The sequence below is a fragment of the Octodon degus genome, unplaced genomic scaffold, assembly GCF_000260255.1.
Source record: "Octodon degus isolate 3935 unplaced genomic scaffold, OctDeg1.0 scaffold00236, whole genome shotgun sequence".
Classification (NCBI taxonomy): Eukaryota; Metazoa; Chordata; class Mammalia; order Rodentia; family Octodontidae; genus Octodon; species Octodon degus.
Genome location: NW_004524812.1, coordinates 2,145,409 through 2,166,962, shown reverse-complemented (window position 1 = coordinate 2,166,962; position 21,554 = coordinate 2,145,409). Strand labels below are relative to the sequence as shown.

The 21,554-nt window shown below is 41.3% G+C and overlaps 1 long non-coding RNA gene across 1 annotated transcript in view; it reads right to left on the bottom strand.

Moving 5' to 3' along the window:
* LOC111813889 overlaps positions 1 to 20,662 on the bottom strand; it is a 67,861-nt gene extending 47,199 nt beyond the window's left edge. The window contains exons 1-4 of the long non-coding RNA XR_002819016.1: positions 20,572 to 20,662; positions 15,659 to 15,707; positions 14,885 to 14,973; positions 7,900 to 7,976 (exon numbers count right to left, since the gene is read on the bottom strand). This is a non-coding gene — a long non-coding RNA (uncharacterized LOC111813889). The remainder of the gene's footprint in view (positions 1 to 7,899; positions 7,977 to 14,884; positions 14,974 to 15,658; positions 15,708 to 20,571) is intronic.
* Positions 20,663 to 21,554: the final 892 nt, after the last annotated feature.

The window sequence follows — 21,554 nt, the reverse complement described above, 5'->3', positions numbered from 1 at the left end:
AAATTGGAAAGAACGATTAAGAAGAAACATGAGAGCTAGCCATAGTGGCACAAGCCTGTAATCAAAGCTACCCAGGAGGCTGAGGCAGGAGGATCACAAGTTCAAGGCCAGCCTGTACAATTTTGCAAGATCCTGTCTCAAAATACATTTTTTTAAAAAGGTCTACGAAGCTGGGCATGGTGGTGACATCTGTAGTTTCAACACTCTGAGAGGTTCAAGCAGACGGATGACAAATCCTAGCCTAGCCTGGGCAACTTGGAGATTTAGTGAGTATATTCATTACTTTCTCATTGCTAGGACAGAAAACCTGAATCCACAAGTTAAAAAGTTTATTTTAGCTCACATTTTGTAAAGTCTTCAGTCGTGTTAACTGGTTCTAAAGCAGGGTGGCACATCGCAAAGGCATGACAGCAGAGAAGGCAGACAGGAAACAGTGTGTCTTGCTTTTTTCCTTTTTTTCCCATCCAAGTGGTATCATCCACAGCCGGATCAGGTCTTCCCTCTCCAGCAAATCCATCACCCACACCCAGAACTATGTTTAACCAATCAGCAGATAAATCCAATGTCACACACCCATGATCTGGTCACTCCCAAATGTGCCACCTTTCAGTAAATGAGGCTGTTTTTGGAGGAGGGGATATCTAGAAATAAGCCATAACAGTGAGAATCTGTCTCAAAATGAAAAAATATAAAAAAGGCTGGGAATATATTTCCATGCAAAGACCTTGAATTTAATTCCTAGTGCTGAAGAAAAAGATAAAAGGGCTAAAGATGTAGTTCAGTGGTAGATTGCTCACCTAGAATGTATAAGGCACTGGGTTCAAAGCCTAGCACCAAAAAAGCAAGAATAATCAACAGGAGATCAGGCCACATACTTCTTTCAGAAAATGAAGCAAGAGCAGACAACAAAGAGGTGACCCTAGCTTGGTAATTTGCTGAAATCTGTGACAGAGGAGCATCTCCAATCTGCCCCCAAAGGGCCCATAAAGCCAACTTCTTGAGCCTAGGAAGACCCTGAGAAAATCCTAGTGACATTGAAATATATGAATAAATACGCTAAATTACCTGGTTTTTCCCAAAATAGTAATCCAGGTATAAAAGGCCACCACCTCTCCCAAGAACGTACATCTTCCTTCCAAGTACCACAGAACAGAATGCCCAAAATTCATTGACCAGCTCGTGAAATCTCTTCCTAGGCACCCATCACCTCCTCTGGCTACCATCCAGTTTACTGACAGAACTTGACACAAATGCAGACTTAAAGCCTCCACATATAGAACTTCCTCTCAGGACCCTGTAAAAACCAAACAAAAGAGACACAACTAAGTTCTGTCTGACCCATCTCCATTTGTTGTGGGCCCTGACTTAACCCACTTTAAAAATGTAGGCTAGGAAGAAGAGGAACTTCCCTCCCTACCTCGCTAGCCTTAGAACCATTCTCAGGGAAGCCCACAAGTCCAGCATAAGAGGAGGCACAACACTTTAAATCTTGATACAAAAGGGCCTAGAACAAAAGGATCAAGGACAACTTTGGCTTGACACTGCAGAGAGCAAGACTTCTTGCCTTCTTGCCTAGTTTTCACTATAACTAGTTGAAAGCCCTACATTCAGAGCACTTACTTACTGAGATGGCTGGAGCCCCACAGTGACTGCCCATTGCAAACGACTAAACTATGTCTTTAAAAACATTTCTTTCAAAGGCAGGTCACATTACCAGTGAAGGTTTGGGAACTTATATACACACAGAAATATTTTTCTTGGGGTAGACTTGCTGGAAATTTCAACTTTTTCAATCTCTAAAGAAATCAGTGAGAAAGCCTGCCTGGTGGTTAGGGGCTCTATAAGGGCCAGGGCCTCAGCCCTGTGTACAAGCTCGCCCCTTACTCCACAGCTGGAATCTAGTTATGCTGGGGGGAGACAACCTGAGAAGCTGTCACATCTCTGACCCAGAAGGCCTCTCTTCTGAGCATTGCCCAATGCTCCTGTTATACAACATGCAAAATAAATAATCAACCTTAAAAGTCAGGCAGCCAAAGCTCTACTCAAATAATAAGCCCTTTTACAAGCTGCTTATCATCTGCCAAAATCAGCTCTAGAGGAACACCAGGAACTCTAAATTCTATTGTTCTCATTAACTACTTGGGGGAACATACAAGCTTCAATGGCTTTATTGGTTTTTAAAGAGACAAAAAGTCAAAGGTTTCCTTCTACCCACACCCTGCCCTTAATCTCAGTAATTTAAATATAACTCTAGTCCCACCAGCTCTGAGAGGCCCCTATTAAAAGAGTGACCTAGAAAAAGGCCCAAGACTTTTCTTGGAAAATAAACTACTCTCTGCTTCCCTCCTGCCTGATTGCTGCGGTGAGGATGGGAAGAGTCTAAATGTCAACTTTTTTAGAAAATTTACTGAGAGGGAAGTAGGCAGGCCAGAGGAATCTGAAGTGTAGTCTTCTGCCTGTGAGAGTCATCTTTTAATTGCAAAAGGAAAGAGTAGCTCGGCCCAAGGAAAGCTATTCAAAACCATGTTTGCTGCCCTTGGGAAAGCCTGACAGCACATTGTTTGCCCAGAACAACTGTGAGTTTCAAAATACAGGAAGGGGCCTTTTGTTAAATGGTCTTATTCAGGAAATGTGATGGGAGAAATGTATTCTAAAACTCATTTCTAATGAATCACAAGTGGGATTTTGATATTTATTTAGTATTAATATTCCACAACTGGCAACATCTAAATACAGAACTCAGAACTTTCTTCCTCTATAAAACCTTAACACTTTGCCTAAGGAAAAATTTTGGCAGCCAAAGTCAGGCAGTTTTTTGGGGACAGACTTGATGGAAATATAAGCTCCCTCCTATAAACTGATGGGGTAGAACTGATGGACTGAAAGTTCCCTCCTCCACTAGACTCCATAGATACTGACCCATCACAAGCTGAGGTGTTTTCTGAGAGCACAGACTGAGACTCTTCCATCTCTCTCTCTCTCTCTCTCTCTCTCTCTCTCTCTCTCTCTCTCTCTCTCCTTATTGGCTAGCACAGTCCCTGGAACATTGTAGCTGGTCATTAAGTCATTTATTGGTGATAATCTTAACAACACTTACCATTAACATTCAAGTGCTTAGCAACTCTGTGCTTAACTGCGTGTTTTTGCTCATTTTCCAAGTGAAGAAGGTGAGAGCACTGAGGTTAACTATCATGCCTACCATCATCCAACTAATATATATGATGAAACATGGCTACAAAGTAGGCAATTAGGCTCTGTAAACTTCATTCTTGACCAATACAGAATGGTACACAGGAATAAATGGAAGGGCTTACACACATATATAACTATTAAACAAGAACTTAAATTGGTCTAATTTAGGACCTGGCTTATTTTCATACAAATTGATTAAGCAACTAGTACTCTACACCAAGCCCAGTACTAAGCATTAATGGTACAAAGATAAAAATATGGTCTTATTTCCCAAGCAAAAGAGAGACAAACAAGGGGGCCTGGCCCTAGCTCAGTCCTTTAAGTGGCTGCTTCCACAAAGCTGTCAGCCTCAGGTTCCTGGAGTTCGAACCTCACAACTCTCCAGCTGGCCAAAAGTGCCCTGAAGGCATTCGAGGAAGAAAGAGAGACAAACAATCAAAGCTTACTGAGTGCGTACTATGTGCTGGGCACTGTTGCAAGTGCTTTACATGTATTAATTTCTATCATCTTCACACAATCTCCCTTATAAAATCCCAGTGATGTTATTATTATTAAACTGACATGAGACAAATGAGAAACCAAGGAATGGGGAGATTATGAAACTTTCAAGAGGCATGACTTGAATACAGCGTGTCAGCCAACTCTCTATTAGTGTGATCAAATACCTGAACTAAACAACTTATAAAGAAGGAATGCTCTCTCTTGTCTCACAGTTGCAGAGGTTTCAGTCCATGGTCACTTAGCCCATCACATGGTGGAACAGTACATCATGAGAGGGTGGGTGTGGTAGAAGAGTTTCCTCATGAAAGGAAGCAAAGGCAGAGAGAAGAACAGTCAGTGTTCTGCCACTCCCTTCCAGGGTGCTCAGTGATCTAACTTCTTGTAACCAGGCTCTACCTCCTAAAGGGTCCACAGCCTCCCAGTAGTGCTACAGACTGGCACTATGGCTTTAGCATATGAGCCTTTGGGGGACATTTAAGATCCCAACCATAATGGCAGCCTACTCCAGAGCCCATATTCTTATCCATTCCACTGCATTGTTTTGTTCTCAACCACACAGCACTCGAACATAATGTGATATGGTCTGGGAAGGAACAAGCGAAAACACAATGAGCTACAGAGAGGAAATGATTCATTTTGCCTGAGAGAGGACTTACTGATGGCTCACAGAGCAGATGACACATGAGCTGGGCCTTGAAGACATGAGAATGGGAAAGAAAATCATATAAAAACATTGCAGAGCATGGGAGTACACACCTATAATCTTAGCGCTTGGGAAGCTGAGTCAGGAAGATCACAGCAAGTTTTGAGGCCAGCCTGGACTACTGAGAGGCCAGCCTAAACTGCATAGTGTGATCCTGTCTCAAAACACACACACACAGAGAGGGAGGGAGGGAGAGAGAGAGAGAGAGAGAGAGAGAGAGAGAGAAACACTACATGGAGACCACAAAACTTCTCTGTGTTTTCAAAGCTATCACTAGTAAACATAGAGCTAAGAAGCAAACTAGCACTATACTCCCTTCTACCACAGAAATCATGAGTGGAACCATAGCCTGAATTTTTATGCCACTTTCCCTAGTTGGTCCAAACTCTAGATAAGGTTTAATCATACTCATAGTACCCGTAAGAATTTGTTTTCCTCTCCCTTCCGTACAATGGCTAGTGTTTTTAGAAGGAGACACACAGTCTGTCTTTAGTATAACAGAGGCCAGACCCTTCAAAGTGGACCAAGGGGCTGGAATCACCCTGTGAGTGAGGCAGATAGTTGGGCCTCGCTGGCCCGGTTTCTTCCACACAAGGAGATACCCTCTCTTTTGCAGAGTTTCTGGGTTCAGTTTTATTAAAGAATATCCATGGGTTTCTTTACAGTCCATTCTACTCAGATACAATGTATAGCCCCTCCTGTGACATTCAGCGTCCCTACAGATGCCTGGGTACTACCCCAAGAAATGCATGTGAAAAAGGCCAAGTGAACTCCAATTTCCAGTGAGTACTCATGGAGCAAACTCCGTGAGAGCAACCCCATTCTCAACATCCTTCTCGGCCTCATACACCATTTCAGTTATTACCTTATCCTTTCACTCTGTATTCAGCAAAACTCTTCAAAAAATTTGTCTGAGTACACTGTCCATAATTTTTCTCATCACTTTTCCTCCTGAAACATTCTAATCATGCTTTTGTTCACAGAAACAGCTTTTGTCAAGGCCACTAGTGAACTCTATGTTGCTAAATTCTATCAAGAATTTGTGACCCTCAGCACCTTGGCCAAGCAGAAGATTTTTTGTTTGTTTGTTATTCTTGTTGTACTGGAGCTGGATGGAATCTAAGCCCTCCCTCCTGAATACTAGGCAGGTACTCTACTCTGAGAAGCTAGTGGCAACTCCACTCTTCTATTCTCAAGACTAGAACTGGTAGCATTATCTTGGCAGAAATGCTGTATTATTTAACTACAGGAGGCACCAGGCACATTGTAATCAATATTACTGTTGTTGTACAACATAGTGGTCCTACCTTCCTTGATTCCCCTCTTTTCCTATATCTTCTCTATTAGCATATCCAATTGAATCTGCGTTCAAAATATATCCCCAAACCTAGTATCTTTTTCTCAATTTGATTTCAACCATCCTGGCCCAGGCCAGTGTTTGCTTTCCACAATACAATTAAAGTGATCCAAAAATTAGAGGAAAGGAAGGGCTGCAAGGACAGCCAACATTTTGGCCCTAGCTTTTCAAGATCAGTGAGGACTCATAACCTAAGAGAACCTGTACTGTAACATCCTGTAACTCAGTTGTGTCCCAAATTTTCTGATCAAGGAGATTATGGTGACAAAGAGGAAAGTGATCAATGACGTAGAGTGTGCCTAAGGAAAGTCACATGGAGAGAAAATATTCTCTCAGGCTTTTACAAAGAGGAAATTGGTCAAGCAATGGCCATGATTCATCCATATGGCTGACACAAAGGATCTACAAAGGGCAGTACAAGGTTTCAAGATAAATTCTGAGGGAATTTGACTGATCTTGTCAGATACAAAAGTTATATTTCTTGTTATATAGGTCTTGGTTTATCTTGGCCTTCACCATCCAACAGAAAAGCATAAAAACGAGGTATAAAAAGTAAAGCCATATTAATATGCTGAGTTGTAAAAGGCTCAAGTCAACAACTTCTGACACTGCCAGTCCTACAGATAACCCACTACTATTATGGACTACTGGGCTATATTGGATTATTTAGTTGAATTCACACACCTACAATATTTAAATGGCAATGGAATACCCATCTCTGACAAAATTAAACAAAAAGGGGATACAAATGAAGGGCCATTTTGTATCTGTATATACAAAATAGTTAGGATAGATATACAGCTACTTCCTCTTAATTCAATGAGAAGAAAGATTCGTACTAATAGTGTTTGGACAGGAAATCATGTCTGCATCTTGTACTATAAATAACCACTATGAAGACAATATGCGATGTATTAATGATTGAAACTGTCCTACTAATCGGTTTTGAAACTGTTTCATTGCTTTTTGTTTCTCAATAAAAAGAATTAAAAAATAAAAAATAAAGTGATCTTTTTAAAGTAAAAGTTATTTAGGAATTCTTTTTATTTTCTATTAGTACATAACAGTTATATAGGCTAGTGGATTTCATTTTAACATTTTTATATATGTATATAACTTTAATTATTCTCTTCAGTTATACCCATCTCTTTCACCTTCCTTAATCCCCTTTCTCTTTTCTATCAGTCTCTCCTCCAAAGCAAACCTTTTATAAAATATAAGTCCCACCACACCACCCCTTTATAATAAAAATTCCTCAATACTTCTCATTTCTCTCCAAGTAAGGAAAGTTCTTATAATGATCTATTGCACTCTGAATTTTTTTTCTCTTTTGCATCGATCCCTGTATAACAGACAGTGTTTTATTCACTTATCTGACCCATTGACTGCGGCCCATACATGAGTGTAAGTTCCATGAGGTCAGGGACCTGGCTGTCTTATTCACAGAGGAAGCCTCAGCCTCTACAAACATACCTGACACAAAATGTGCCCTCAATGTACATGTGTAGACAGAATGAAGAAAGTAGTTGGGAAGGGAGAAATTTCTGACAAATGGGTCAGAATCCTATAGAAACACAATACGACAAGTGATATGGCATTTGAATAGCCAACTCGTGCTGCGAGTAAGTTCAATCTCAGGAGATGCTCAGTTCCTGTTTTCTACTAATTTATTTTTATTATTTGACAAGATTTTCTGCTATTGGACTTTTTATCTGAGGAAGTTTCCTTTGTTTACCTCCCAAGAGGAGGGATGTTGACCTATCTGCGGTAAGGAGCTCCCCCTGGTGGAAACAAGTCAGCAAAACAATGGAATAGAAACATTGCTAGAAGCTACAATGGAAATCACTGGGGACAAAGGAAGTTACTACATTTCACAGGAAAAGCCCTCACTAGAAACAAGGGAAAGTAGACATTAGATTTTAAGAACACGGGGATAATTATCTATTTATTTTATTACTGAACCTCTTTTGCATCTGACAACAGGGAAGCCTCATTAAATATGACCACATATATCTATACTCAAAGAGTTTAAAATCCCGTACAGAATATAAGCCATAAATATAACTCCATACAAAGTAATGAGTACACCTGCGAATCTGTGAATGTGGACCAAATAAAAGGAAGGAACATAAGAGGTATGACTTACCTAGGAAAGAGCGGATTGCTTCAAGTTTGGGTAGATCCTGGCAGGCATCTGAGGGAATGGTGCTTCCTCAGCTGAGCCTTAAAAGACAAAATTTTAAAAGAACAAGATAAAAAGTATTGCCTTTTGGTTTTTTCCCTCTTTAAAATAAAAAAGACAAAATTTTGTTAGGAGAACAGCTTAGATAAAGAGCTAAATGTTGGAAAAGGTATAGCACATGGAATTCCAAGTCGACCAGTGCAGTTTTGGAAAGGTCACAATTCGGGTGAAAGAATGGAAATCCCTCCTTAAAAAGAGCGGGATCACCAAGAGAAAGCGCCTTGGCAGAGGTAAACGCAGGAAAAAAGCAGAGGCAATCAATTTTCTTTTTTCCTCTTAGATGAAAAGAACACTCCTAAAAACTCGGGGAGAAAATATAAAGAAGATTGTAATCCCTCTTCAGGAAGATGCGCTGGGAGGCTCACAAGTTTGAGGGCAGTCTGAGCAATTTAGTGACCCTGAGTCTCAAAACCAAAAGGGCTGGTGTAGCTCAGTGACAGAGCACTTGCCTAGTGGGCATAAGGGCCCAGGTTCCACCCACAAGAAGAGCAAGCCAGAGGAGAAGAGAAAGAAAAGAGGAGAAAACAGGAGATGAGAGGAGAGAGGAGAGAAGAGGAGAGCAGAGGAGAGGAGAGGAGAGGAGAGCAGAGCAGAGGAGAGGAGAGGAGAGCAGAGGAGAGGAGAGGAGAGGAGAGCAGAGGAGAGGAGAGCAGAGCAGAGCAGAGAAGAGAGCAGAACAGAGGAGAGGAGAGCAGAGTGGAGCAGAGTAGAGGAGAGGAGAGCACAACAGAGGAGAGGAGAGGAGAGGTGAGGAGAGCAGAGTGGAGGAGAGGGGAGGAGAGCAGAGGAGAGAAGAGCAGAGCAGAGGAGAGCAGAGCAGAGGAGAGGAGAGCAGAGGAGAGGAGAGCAGAGGAGAGGAGAGGAGAGCAGAGCAGAGCAGAGGAGAAGAGAGCAGAACAGAGGAGAGGAGAGCAGAGGAGAGGAGAGGAGAGCACAGCAGAGGAGAGGAGAGGTGAGGAGAGCAGAGGGGAGGAGAGGGGAGGAGAGCAGAGGAGGGAAGAGCAGAGCAGAGGAGAGCAGAGCAGAGGAGAGAAGAGCAGAGCAGAGGAGAGCAGAGCAGAGGAGAGCAGAACAGAGGAGAGGAGAGCAGAGGAGAGGAGAGTAGAGCAGAGGAGAGGAGAGCAGAGCAGAGGAGAGGAGAGCAGAGCAGAGGAGAGGAGAGCAGAGCAGAGGTGAGGAGAGCAGAGGAGAGGTGAGAGGAGCAGAGGAGAGGAGAGGAGAGGAGAGGAGAGGGAAGAAAGGAAGGGGAGGAAGGAGAAAAATTTCATGATAAACAGTCCAGCTTACAAAATACCGGGTTCTGAATCAATACTATCTAATCAGAAACATGTATAGGCATTAGGGTCTATTCTGTTTTACAAAGGTATTACCTAAAGAGCTCTTTTTTTCATGTTTGTTTTCCATCCCGTTTTCCCTTCAGTGTCCTTTCCACTGAAACGTCAACATGCATTCTGCATCCATCTAGCCCTCATCTCCATTGCCCTCGCCACTCCAGGTCAAGCTCCTATCATCCATCTCTGGTATGGTGCATCACTCTAATGCTTGGCCTCTGCCGCTTCCCCTTCCACAGAACACACTGCACACAGCAATCAGATCACCCAGGAATATTCTGTGGGGCTGATAAACAACTCATTTTATTTCCCACTTTTAATTTTGAAGTAATTATAGACTTACCAAAAGTTACAAAAATAGTTCCAAGAATCTGCATCCATTCTTCATCCAGATTCCCTACATGTTAACAGTCTACAAACCATAGTACAGTGTTACAAATCAATAAGTGAATATTCAAGCAATATTATAATCAAATATATTGCTTGCATATAGTTTTCTCCAGTTGCCTCACCAATATCCTTTCCTAAGTCCAGGGTCACATCTGACTTCTTAGGTTCTTTTATCTAGAACAGTTCTCAGTCTTTCCTGTTTCATTATTTTTTATTATTATAACATTTTTAAATATACTGACTAGTTTCAATTTGGGGTTTTGCATGTTATCATAATTAAGTTTAGATGATGTGTTCTGAAAAGAATACTACAGATATGTGATGCTGTGTCCTTCTCAACACACAGTATCAAGAGGCAGGTGATGTCATTTTGTTCTATTAGGAGTGACACTCACTTTGATCACTGGATTAAGGTGGTATCTTCCAGGTGTCTCTAGAGTATGGTTACTCTCTTGGCCTTTCATAATTAACAAGTATTTTATAGGTAGATATTATGAAATTATTTATTCTGTTTGTATTCACACTTTTGTCTACTAATGTTAGCATTCATTGACGATTTTTGCCTGAAACAATTATTACTGCAGTAACTGTCAAACGACAAGTTTCTATTACCCTTATTCTTTCTATATTAGTTCACTTAGAATTGTATTGTACAAAGTACTTTCCAGGGACTGGGGAGATGGCTCAGTAGAATAAGCGCTTCCCTGGCAAGTACAAGGACCTGAGTTCAATCCCCGGTTCCGCAAAAAAAAAAAAAAAAAAAAAAGTACTTTCCTATCTTCCGCATTCACTTATTCAGGTATTTCTTTACATTAGTATGGATTATTATTTTATTCTGCGGGAAATAACCCATTACTACCATTATTTATTTTGTTGCTTAAACTGTCCCAGATATCACTATTACAGACCCCTTCAAATTGACTCCTGTATCTTTTTGACCTGTCTCCATTATTCAATAAGCACTCTTACTTTCTAGCAAGAGAAGACATATGACACTTACACTCTCCTGGCCCTAGCCCTAAAATCAGTAAACTCTCCAAAGAGCCATAATTACTTTGATTTTGATAATGTACTTTTTAATGCCAAGATATGGTACATGTTTAACATATGCAAGATCCAAGGTTTAATCCCTAGCATCAAAAATAAATGAATTTCTCATTGCTATCTGTTTATCAATAAAATTTTGAAAAAAAAATAAATGAATTTTTGGCAATGTCAGAAATTGTTGACCTGAGTCCCCTACAGCTCAACATAACAGCATGGCTTTACTTCTTATGTTTCATTTTTATACTTTTCTGCTGGATGGTTAAGACCAAGGTAAAGCAGGACCTGTGCAACAAAAGTTGTAGCTTTTGGGTCTGATATGGTCAGTGAAATACCCTCAGGATTTATCCTGAGATCCTGTACCTCCGATTGTAGAACCTTTGTCAGTGTCAGCCATGTGGATGAGTCACGGCCGTTGCCAGTGAAGCGGAAGCCCCAATACTATTGTGGACTACTGGACTCTTTTAGAATATTTTGCTGAGTTAACACACCTATAATATTTAAATGACGGAACTTAACAAAAAAGGGGATACAGATGAATGTCCATTTTGTATCTGTGTATTCAAAATGGTTAGGATAGATATATAGTTACATTCTCTTAATGAATAGAGGGATTTGTTCTAATAATGTTTGTAAATAGGATATCATGTGCGCATCTTGTACAGCAATTAACCACTAGGAAGAATGTATGCAATGTGTTAATTATTGAAACTATCCTACCAATTTGGTTTGAAACTGTCTCATTGCTATTTGTTTCTCAATAAAATTATGGAAAAAATGAATTTTTGAAAATGCCAAGATCTGAGTAGTAGGTGGGCTCCTTGGTATTGAGTCATCACTACTTCTAGTGTTTTCTGCAGATACAAATAGGAAACAACGTATGTCTAATTCCAGGTCTATGTCTGTCTCTGGGGAAATGTGGCATAGAAAGGTGCCCATATATGTACACAAGTAAAACAATGTCTGCACACTAATACCTCTGATCACCACTAGGCTCTTTCTAGGCTTCTTTCTTTCCTTATGTGGAACTGTTGCCTCTGATAGAGTAAATCCTGGCTCTCGTTATTTACCATATAGTCACTTATTTGCTCAATATTAGACACAGACACAGAATCAGAATCATTAACCCATAGCTCAGGGGAAGAGAAACCTATGAATTATAGTATAGTATGTAGCTGTTAATTCTGAAGTGTGGTCCCTAATGCAGCAACGTAGGCACAATTTGGTAACTTGTTAGAAATGCAAATTATGAGGCCCAAACCCAGATCTATTGAGTGACAACTTCTAGGGCAGGGCTCAGCATTCTGAGTTCTAAGGGGCCCTCTAGGAAACTCTGACATATGCTTTAGTTTCAGGACCACACAGGATACAAGACGTTAGTTAAGGACCATACAGTACATAGGACGATATAGTATATAGTCAAAACAGTTTTCCCAAGTTACTTAGTCCATTCATCTCTTAGGCTGCCATAACAAAATATCATACATGGTGGCTTAAATAATAGAAATTTATTTCTCACCATTTGGGAGGCTCAAAGCCCAAGATCAAGGTGCCTGTGCTTCTTGGCTTATGTCCCCTTTCTCCACCCTCTAGGCAGTGGCACAGCATTTCTAATCTCTACCTCTCTAGAACCCGTGCTTCTGTCATCTCGTCTCCTTCCTCCCTCACGGGCCTTCCACTCCCGCCCTTCATAAGAGCCCTTGGGTAGTGTGCCCACATGAGTAATCCATAGTGATCTTCCATTTCAAGATCCTTAATCACATCCACTTTGTGACAGAACATATTCAAAAGTCTGGAAGACTGGGATATGGACACTTTTGGAAAACATTATCCTGTTTATCTCTCCAATTTTTTAGTTAAAAATTGTATTTTTAAAAACCACAGGGTGACAGACCATATCACTCTCCCTCTTAAAATCACTAAATGGTTTACCTCTAGTCTTACAATGACTCTAACCTCTTTACCCTTCTATCTTCAATCCACCCTTTGAACATCCAGATCCTTCCTGTCCTCAGGGTTTTCACACTTATTATAATCTGTCTAAAATATTCTTTCCCCAGCTCTTTTCATGGTTGGCACATTCGTCCAATTTCATAGTGAAAGTTATCACTTCAAAGAATCTGTCCCTGATTTCTAGTTATGTAATAATCTTCAATTACTCCAACCTAAGCCTACTTATTTCATTATTTATCACAGTCTATAATATATTCTTACAAAGTAGTGTACTTATTTATTGACCCATTTTCCCACTAGAATTAAAATCCCAGGATGGTATAGATTGAGTAAAGCCTGTTAGAACTCTAACATCAAGCATAGTGCAGAAGTAGCACTTAATAACTCATTCATTTGAAATAAATTAATGATAGTATGGGGATGTACAACTTAGTGGTATACTGTGTGCTTAGAATGAGTCAAACCCTTGGTTCAATCTGCAACACAAACAAAAGAAAGAAAGAATAAGTGAATGATGCTCCAGTCTGGGTAGGCAAAGTAAGAAAAGTATAATACTGGTTTAAATAGAGCAAACAAAACCTGTGTACATTACTTTAGGTACTGCTTATGTGGACTTTCCTAATTCACAATACAATTCACATAACTCCGTATTTGTAATTCATTCATTCATTCATTCATTTAACAAGTATTCACTGAATACCTAGTATGATCTCGTTGCTATGCCTTGTATGTGGATGTCCCCTCAAAGCCTCATGCGAACATAGGTCAGGCATTTTGGAGCTGGCTGGATCTAGGCTGTATGCTGCTGGTATTGATTCACCAGTCCTAGGATTAAGGATGTGAGTGCTACCCACCCTAAGGATAAAATGTAAGGGAAAGAGCTTCATGCTGCTGGTTGCTTGTCACTTGCGGCTACTTTGTTTTCGGTTTGCTGCCTTCTGCCTGCCCTGCTTTGCTATGAACTGTTTTTCCTCTATGATGCCTCCCTGCCACGCCACCCTGCCTTGGAGTCAGCCAACTATGAAGTGAAACCTCCAGTAACTGTGAGCTAAATCAACCTTTCCTTCTTTAACTTCGGGTGTTGGGTATTTGGTCTCAGCAACAAGAAAAGCAACCAAGACACTCATCTAATCTTCACAAAAACTGGATTACATAGCTGCTATTATTTCCTTCCCTGATTGACAGATGAAAAAACTCAGGTTCAGAGAACTGGCATCACCCAGCATACAAAGCTAGTAAGATGCCATATGTTAGGCGTAGTCAACATACCAAGGAACACATGACTGTGCTTCTTCCCTCTTTAGTGGAAAGAAAGGAGTAACTCCAAGACTTACCATGAAGCAGCTTAAGTATCATGATAGAGGTCTGCAAAGCATGGAGTGGAAATGCAGTCACAGAAATTGAAATCAAGGGAGAATCAGAGGAGGCTTCCAAAAGAAGGTGACACTTGAAACAAATCAGAAGCATAAGTACATCTTAGCTAGATGACTGTAATTCCTACTAGCTATGTATTGATAATGTCATAGGCAGATTAGTTAGCTAAAAACATTATAAAAGCAGTCAGACCTAGGGAAGGTCAGATAGCTCACAACTGTTGGAGAGACAGACACTCCAGCTGTGGGCCAAACCTCAAGATAAAAGATCAAAGAAATGCATACCTCCCTAAAGATAAACATCTAGGAGTGATATTCTAAATAGGTCTGTCACCTTGAGGAAGCCAGGAAGTCACTAAACCAGCCCCCTACAGGAAAAGCCCCTGTTCTGTATTCACACCTGCTTGCTACATGACTCACTTTCCCATTTGGTCCTGGATTTAATCAATTTGACCTGAGTAATTCTACTTGTTATCTCATTGGTGGGCCATAGTTTTGTCCCACTTCATGTCCATCTAGTAAGGTCCTGTGTTTCCCACCTTGCATCCACCTCCCCTCATGGTTTTGCTCTATGAAAATGCCTAGAAAATGCCGGTTCCTAGGCAACCCAGTCAGGTCCCCTTGTGTCCTTCTCTCGAACAGGAGCTTTCTTTCCCCCAGTAAATATATTCTACTTTTAACCTCCGTTGTTCCTAAAATTCATTCTTAGGTTTTAGAGAGCACAAACTTGGCCCAGGTATCTTTCAGGTTGGGAGTTTCATTCCTCTACATTAATAAGACTTATAGGGTAGCACTTACCTTAATTTCTCTGATTTCTCATGGTCTGGCCTTCCCTTTAGCTTTTCAGGATAAGAAATTCAATGCAAAGTCATCTGAAATTACAAATCCTGACACATGCCAATACAGTTCAGTAAAGAATGAAGTTTATAAATCCATATCACTTTGTTAATAGCATCATAAATGACCTTTCCACATAAGGACACCTACTGAGAGTTTTCTGCTGAGACTAAAACAAGGGTCTGCAAACATTTTCCTTAAAAGGCTCATAATTAAATGGCTTTATGAGTTACAGACCACTTCTGTCATAATTAAATGTTGCCATCATGGAACAAAGCAATGACAGAAAATACGCAAACAAGTGGCTCTGTATCCCAATAAAATTTGATTGACAAAAAAAAGATGGTGGGCTAGACTTGATCCACAGGCTGTAGTTGGTGCACCCTGTTCTATAATAAATGAAAGGTGGAGCTACATGTTACAAATGTTTAACTGCACCAAGTTTTACTAGTCTGATGTTTACCAAGGCAACAACAAAAAAGTACCTTCAGTATCAGATCACACAGTTGTTAGGCAGGGCTCTCTTTCCTGAATGGTGTGTAGAGGGACACTGGTAACCTTTGCCCCTAAGATCCATCTTTTTTAATGGCTGACTAACCCACAAAATCCCACACCAGTTGAAAGCCCCAGTATAAGGAAGCTCTACTTAGCAAGAACATCACAAAGGAATAGGCGGCAACATCCCTCCCTCCATACTCTGCAGCGACTTCATAGAGCTCCCTGCTACTTCATTACCTGCACAGGGTAGTGAAGGAGGGATTTCTCTCCATTCTTACACATATTCCTGAGGAAAAAGTGACAGATTTAGTAATATGAATAATTCCAAGGAGCACTGGTATGTAAGTCCCATGAATAGAGATTTTTTAATTATAACTTTTCTTTTGTACAAAAACAGTATACATTCACTGTCAAAAACTTAGAAGAGTCCACATAAACATATTCCTCCTGCACATTAATCATCACTATTGACAGTTTAGTCTATATCCTTCTAGATTTTGCTAAGAATTCATAATATGGATATGCATTTCTATCAAAATGATATGATAGTGTTTGCAACATTTCATAAAGGCTCCTTAGTAAACAACCTTCTCTATTTCATGTAAATTTGCAACTTATCTAATACCCACCCATATTCCAATTTCAAAAAATGTTCTATAGTTTGCTCAAATCAGGATCAAATCTCAAACCACATATTGCATCGGAAATCCCTTTTCATTTAGGCTTATATTCTTTTCCAGAACAGTATTTCATTTGCTGCTATATCCCCAATCCCTTTAAAAGTTCTTAGTATGTAATAATAACTCAAATAAATTTGTATACTCAATAAAAAAATTGGACAGTAAGGTTAGCGCTTATCTCATTGATACATAACCTATTATCTTCATTTTACCAATAATGAAAATTAAAAAAAAACAGAGAAGTGAAGCAATTTCCCAAGGTTACATAGCAAATTGTTTTGTCTTTCTCAGACAGGGTCTCGCTATGCAGTTCAGGCTGGCCTTGAGCTCACTTTGTAACCCAGACTGGCCTCAAATTCGCAAAGATCCTCCTGCCTCAGCCTCCTGACTGCTGGAATTACAGGTTTGTGCAAACTGGCACAGCCTAAGTATATGTCAAATGCTTTCTGTTCCCCTTTTTATTCTATTAAATCAGTAGTCAGCAAACTTTTACCCAAAATTTTATTAATGAAATTTAAAATATAATCATTATTGACCACAAAATTATGTAAAACAAGTCTACCAAAGAAAGGAAGGGTACCGTATTGCTTACTGAGACTGAAAGTTACTGTGCTCTATTAATGAACCGATTTTAAGTCTTGATCAGAAAGAAACAATTCTTAGCTCACAGGTCATAGTGCACCAACCGCAGTACTACGACATGCTACTGGTCTGTGGCTTTGTTTTCTACCTTAAAAAATGAAATTCCTCTTAACAGTTGCATTTGCATGCTGGCTTATGGAAGATGTGTGAACTTAAAGTACCAATGAGGAAAAAATTCTCTAGCTACTCCTTTGAAAGGTATATACTGTCTTACTGCTCTTGGTACCTAACTGCTGAGCAAGCCTGTGTTCTTTCATGTGGATAGATAGAAGGTAGCTGCACTGTGACAGTGGCTTTTAAAATTAACCATGTTAATATTTAACGGGGATGGTCAATTTAAAAATCAGTGAATGTGAGACTGGCGATTGTCCTATGCCATGACTGAGTTTTTCTCTCTCAAATAAAAATACATTTAATATATATTATATTTATGCCTCAAATAAAAATATATTTAATGATACAAAAGTTAAATATCCAAAGTGTTAGAAGAATAGAAAGGGGGAGGCCGGGGAGCTGGCTCAGTGGAATAAGCGCTTCCTTGGCAAGCGCAAGGGTCTGAGTTCAATCCCCGGTTCCGGAAAAAAAAAAAAAAAAAAAAAAAAAATAAAAAGTTTTTTAAAAAAAAAAAAAAAAAGCCATTGACTTGGGGACATGAAGTATGGGGAGAAAAAAATGAGATTCCTTTAAATAAAAAACAAATCTTGTAGATTTGACTTTTAAAACTATGGAAAAGGATAATTCTGAGAAAATAAAAACAGGCATATGGGGACACTTTCTAGAAAAGGCTTCTCGATGCTCTCCTCCAGCCCTGCTCCCCAGTGGGGTTAAGCATCTCTGCTCTGTTCCCCATAGCACCCCGATTGCTTCACCCTATCCGAGTCCTCACTTTACCCTCCACCATAAGGAACTGTTTCTCCAGCTCCTGGAGGAGACTTGCGCTCTCTGCAGGGAGAGATCATCTATATTCATTTCATTTTCTAATTTTCGTAGCATTCAAAAAGCACTCTTTCTAAGTGGGTACAACTAGATAAAACAAATACAACCAAAAATCATAGTTCAGGTAAATGAACATCACAATCAAACCCTGATCAAAAACACAGAAAAAAGATGGGAGACAGCGTGGCAGTCTAAGTGCCTGCCTGGCAAGTGCAAGGACCTGGGTTTGATCCCCAGTAATGCATGCCATGCCTGCCCCAGTATCCCAGGCATGCAATGCCAGCCCCCAAACCAGGCATGGTGGCACAGACCTGTAATCCCAGCACTGGGGAGGCTGAGAGGAAGATCAGTATGAGTCTGACCTGCATAGTAAGACACTGTACCAAAGAAGTGAAAAAGTAAGTTTTAAAAATACAGACAAGGGGCCAGGGAGATGGCTCAGTAGAATAAGCACTTCCCTGGCAAGCACAAGGGCCTGAGTTGAATCCATGGTTCTGCCAAAAAATACAGACAAAAGTCAGGCATGGTGGTGTATACCTATAATACCAAAACTCTGAGAAGCTAAGGCAGGAGGATCACAAGTTCAAATCCAGCTTGGGCAACTTAGTGCCTTAGCAAGACCCCTCTCCCAAATAAAAATAAAATTAATGGCAGGGGGAGGTTCAGGGTGAAGACCTTGGATTTAATCCCAGATCTCCCTTTCCCCATACACAATAAAAAATTGTTTGTGAGGATGAGGAGAAATTTGAATGCTCACTTATTAGTGGGAATAAAAACAGTGCAGTCACTTCATAAAACATTTTGTAATTTCTTTAAAAAGTTAAATAGAGCTGGCCATGGTGGTGCAAACCTATAATCCCAGGGCTCAGGAGGCTGGGGCAAGAATCACCATGAGTTTGAGGCCAGCCTGGGCTACAGTGTGAGTTCAAGGTCAGCTGAACTGCATAGTGACACTCTGTCTCAAAGAAAAAGTTAAATATACAGTTATCATATGATCCAGCAATTCTACTCTCAGGTAGAGAACTGAAAACATGTTCACACAAAAACTTGTACCTGCACGTAGAATCATACATAAGCAAAAGTGGAATTCCAATGTGTATCAGTTGATGAATGGAAAAACAAATTTGGTATATCCATATAATGCAATCCTGCTTAGCCAGAAAATGAATGCCGTTTTGATAAAGGATGAACCTTGGGGCCAGGGAGATGGCTCAGTAGAATAAGAGCTTCCCTGGCAAGCTCAAGTGTCTAAGAGTTCAATCCCTGGTTCCGGAAAAAAAAATGAACCTTGAAAACTCCCAGTTATGTGATATAAGCCAGATCCAAAAGGCCATATGCTGGATGCGTTCATTCCTTAAACAATGTCCAAGAAAGGCATCTACTTAGACAGAAGGCAGAAAAGCATGTGCTTAGGGCAAAAGCTGAGGGGGCAATTAACTGTGTCTTAGTTACTTTTCTCTCTTTGCTGGGATAAAATACCTGACACCCAGAATTAAGGAAGGAAAGGTTTATTTAGCTCACAGTTTGGGGAGGTTTCAGTCCTAATCAGTTGGCTCCACGGCAGGGCAGCATGGTGCAGGGGCCAACAGTTCAAGGCGGCAGAAGACAGCAAAAACAGCAAGAGCAAAAAGAGAGGAGAACAAGTCTATTTTCCTCCTTGTACTATAAGCAGGCTAACCCCACATACGGGGGTGCTGTAGCACTCATAGACCCTAGCTCCCTGCTGAATCACGTAGCTGAACTTTTGAATTTCTCTAATTTGCACAGTGAACACCACCCTGGAGCAGTAAAGGCATGTCCTTTTTACCCCAGGATGTGGAACTGCCGAGTTACTCATGTAAGCTGCTAGACTCCTCAAGTTCACATGGTTCATCAACCATAGCCAACTGCAACTAGATTTAAGAGAATTTGGGGTTGGGAATGATAGAAATGTTCTAAAACTGGATTGGAGTGATGGCTCTAGAGCTCCATAAATGTATTAAAAATAACTACACTTGAATGGGTGAACTTTAATGTATGTAAATAAACCATAAATCTGAAAAAAATCCATTAATCTATTACTTTTGTTTTGGCTTCGTTCTTTCTTTTGAGACAGAGTTTTACTACACAGTTCAAGTTGGCCTTGAACTCACTATGTAGCCCAGGCTGGTCTCAAACACAGAGATCTTACTGCCTCAGCCTCCCTACTACTTGGATTACAGGCACAAACCACCATGCCCGGTGATCTATTACATTATTCAGTTTATCTCTAACTCACCCCACCTCCCTACTCCAGAGAAACTAACGCTCTGAAGAACTGTAGTGAAAGGAGGTTTGGAGGCACTTCTGTTGGGTGAGGCTTGAAGCTGCGCTGCTAGAAACATGGAAGCCAACATCTCTCTGAAGCTCACAGATGTCCTGAGGTTCCCTGCGTTTTCCTGTGGGTGCTATGCCTGTATCTGCACGCTCCCTGGCCCCTCTGCCATTCTGTGAGCCTGAATCCCCTCTGCCAAGCAAGAGCTGCAGCTAGATTTCAAATTCACCTCTTGGACCCTATCCAGAGCCTGCACAATTTTCCTGTTATGGCATAGCTGTGAAAATGGTGCCTGGCTGAAAGACTGATTTAAGGGGGCGAGGGACCACTGGACACTTCACTTAATGCTTGTTGGGCAAGGATGTAAAGCCAGCTAAACCAAAGTGCAAAGCCCACGCCCTAATCCCCTCCCGTGGGCCTGCAGGGCAGCACAGTGTTCAGGAGGGCGGCGGGGGCGCGGGGTCCTAAGCACACCTCTCCGAGGTGCAAAAGGCCGAGACAAAGGCCCTGTTGCCTTGTTTTGCAGGAAGGGCAAAAACCTGCCACAGAGCCCTGTGAGCCGTCTCCTCCCGGGGCCTCCTGGTGACCAGGAAACTCACGCGCCTGAGCCCAGATTCAGTCACTTTCGCGGATCCGGCCTCAGCCTCCAACCCGGCTGTGAGCGCGGGCGGTGGAGGAAGGAAAGCAGCCCGAGCCAGCTGGGCATGCGCCTGGGCGCTTCCTGGTCTCAGCGATCTGAGGCTCCCCCGCCTGAAAAACGACCCTGCCCTCATAAATCACGGGTCAGCCGCCTCTCGCGGAATATGCCACTGTGCAGTACTGCCCCCTGGTGGCAGGACACTGGAAGCGCCCGTGCCCTAGGCCGTAATTGAGCCGAGCCGAGCCGAGCCGAGCCGATTAGACTCCAGCCGACCCGAGTGGAGCCGGAACTGAGATGAGTCGACCCGCGTCAAGCGGAGCCGACCCACCCCAACCCAAGTGGAGACCACAAAGGCAAGGTCCTGCCATCAGTGTGAGGGCCCACGCTGCAATCTTGGCCTCTCTGTGGTGGAAATTTATGCGCGGATGACACCAATCCGAACTAAAGTTAGTGGAGGCCTTAGGTTTGTACCATTTTTTCCTTTCTCCCCAGAGGGAAGAGAACCCCTAGAGTGACAGGCCCGCGAATTTTGAACCTGAATCCTAGCACGCTTATGCAAATAACAAAACAGAATAAGGAAGTTTAACTAGTCTCTTTTTTGATGGTCCTTAAAACATATATTTGTAAGGGCCGGGGAAATGGCTCAGTGGAATAAGCGCTTCCCTGGCAAGCTCAAGGACCTGAGTTCAATCCCTGGTTCTGAAAAAAAAAAAACCCATATATTTGTGGTCAAAATACTGTGAACTAATTGTTACCTCTGGGGCCTCAGTCTTCTAATCTAGAAAGTAAAGATATTAATAGTGTCTACTTCAAAAGGCATTCAACAGCTTAAACTCTAAAATTCTTGGAATCCCTCCCCTTGAAATCCTCCCTTATAGAATCATCACACATTACAAATTTGTACTAATTTTAAAAACTGGAAAAAAAATTACATACCTTAAT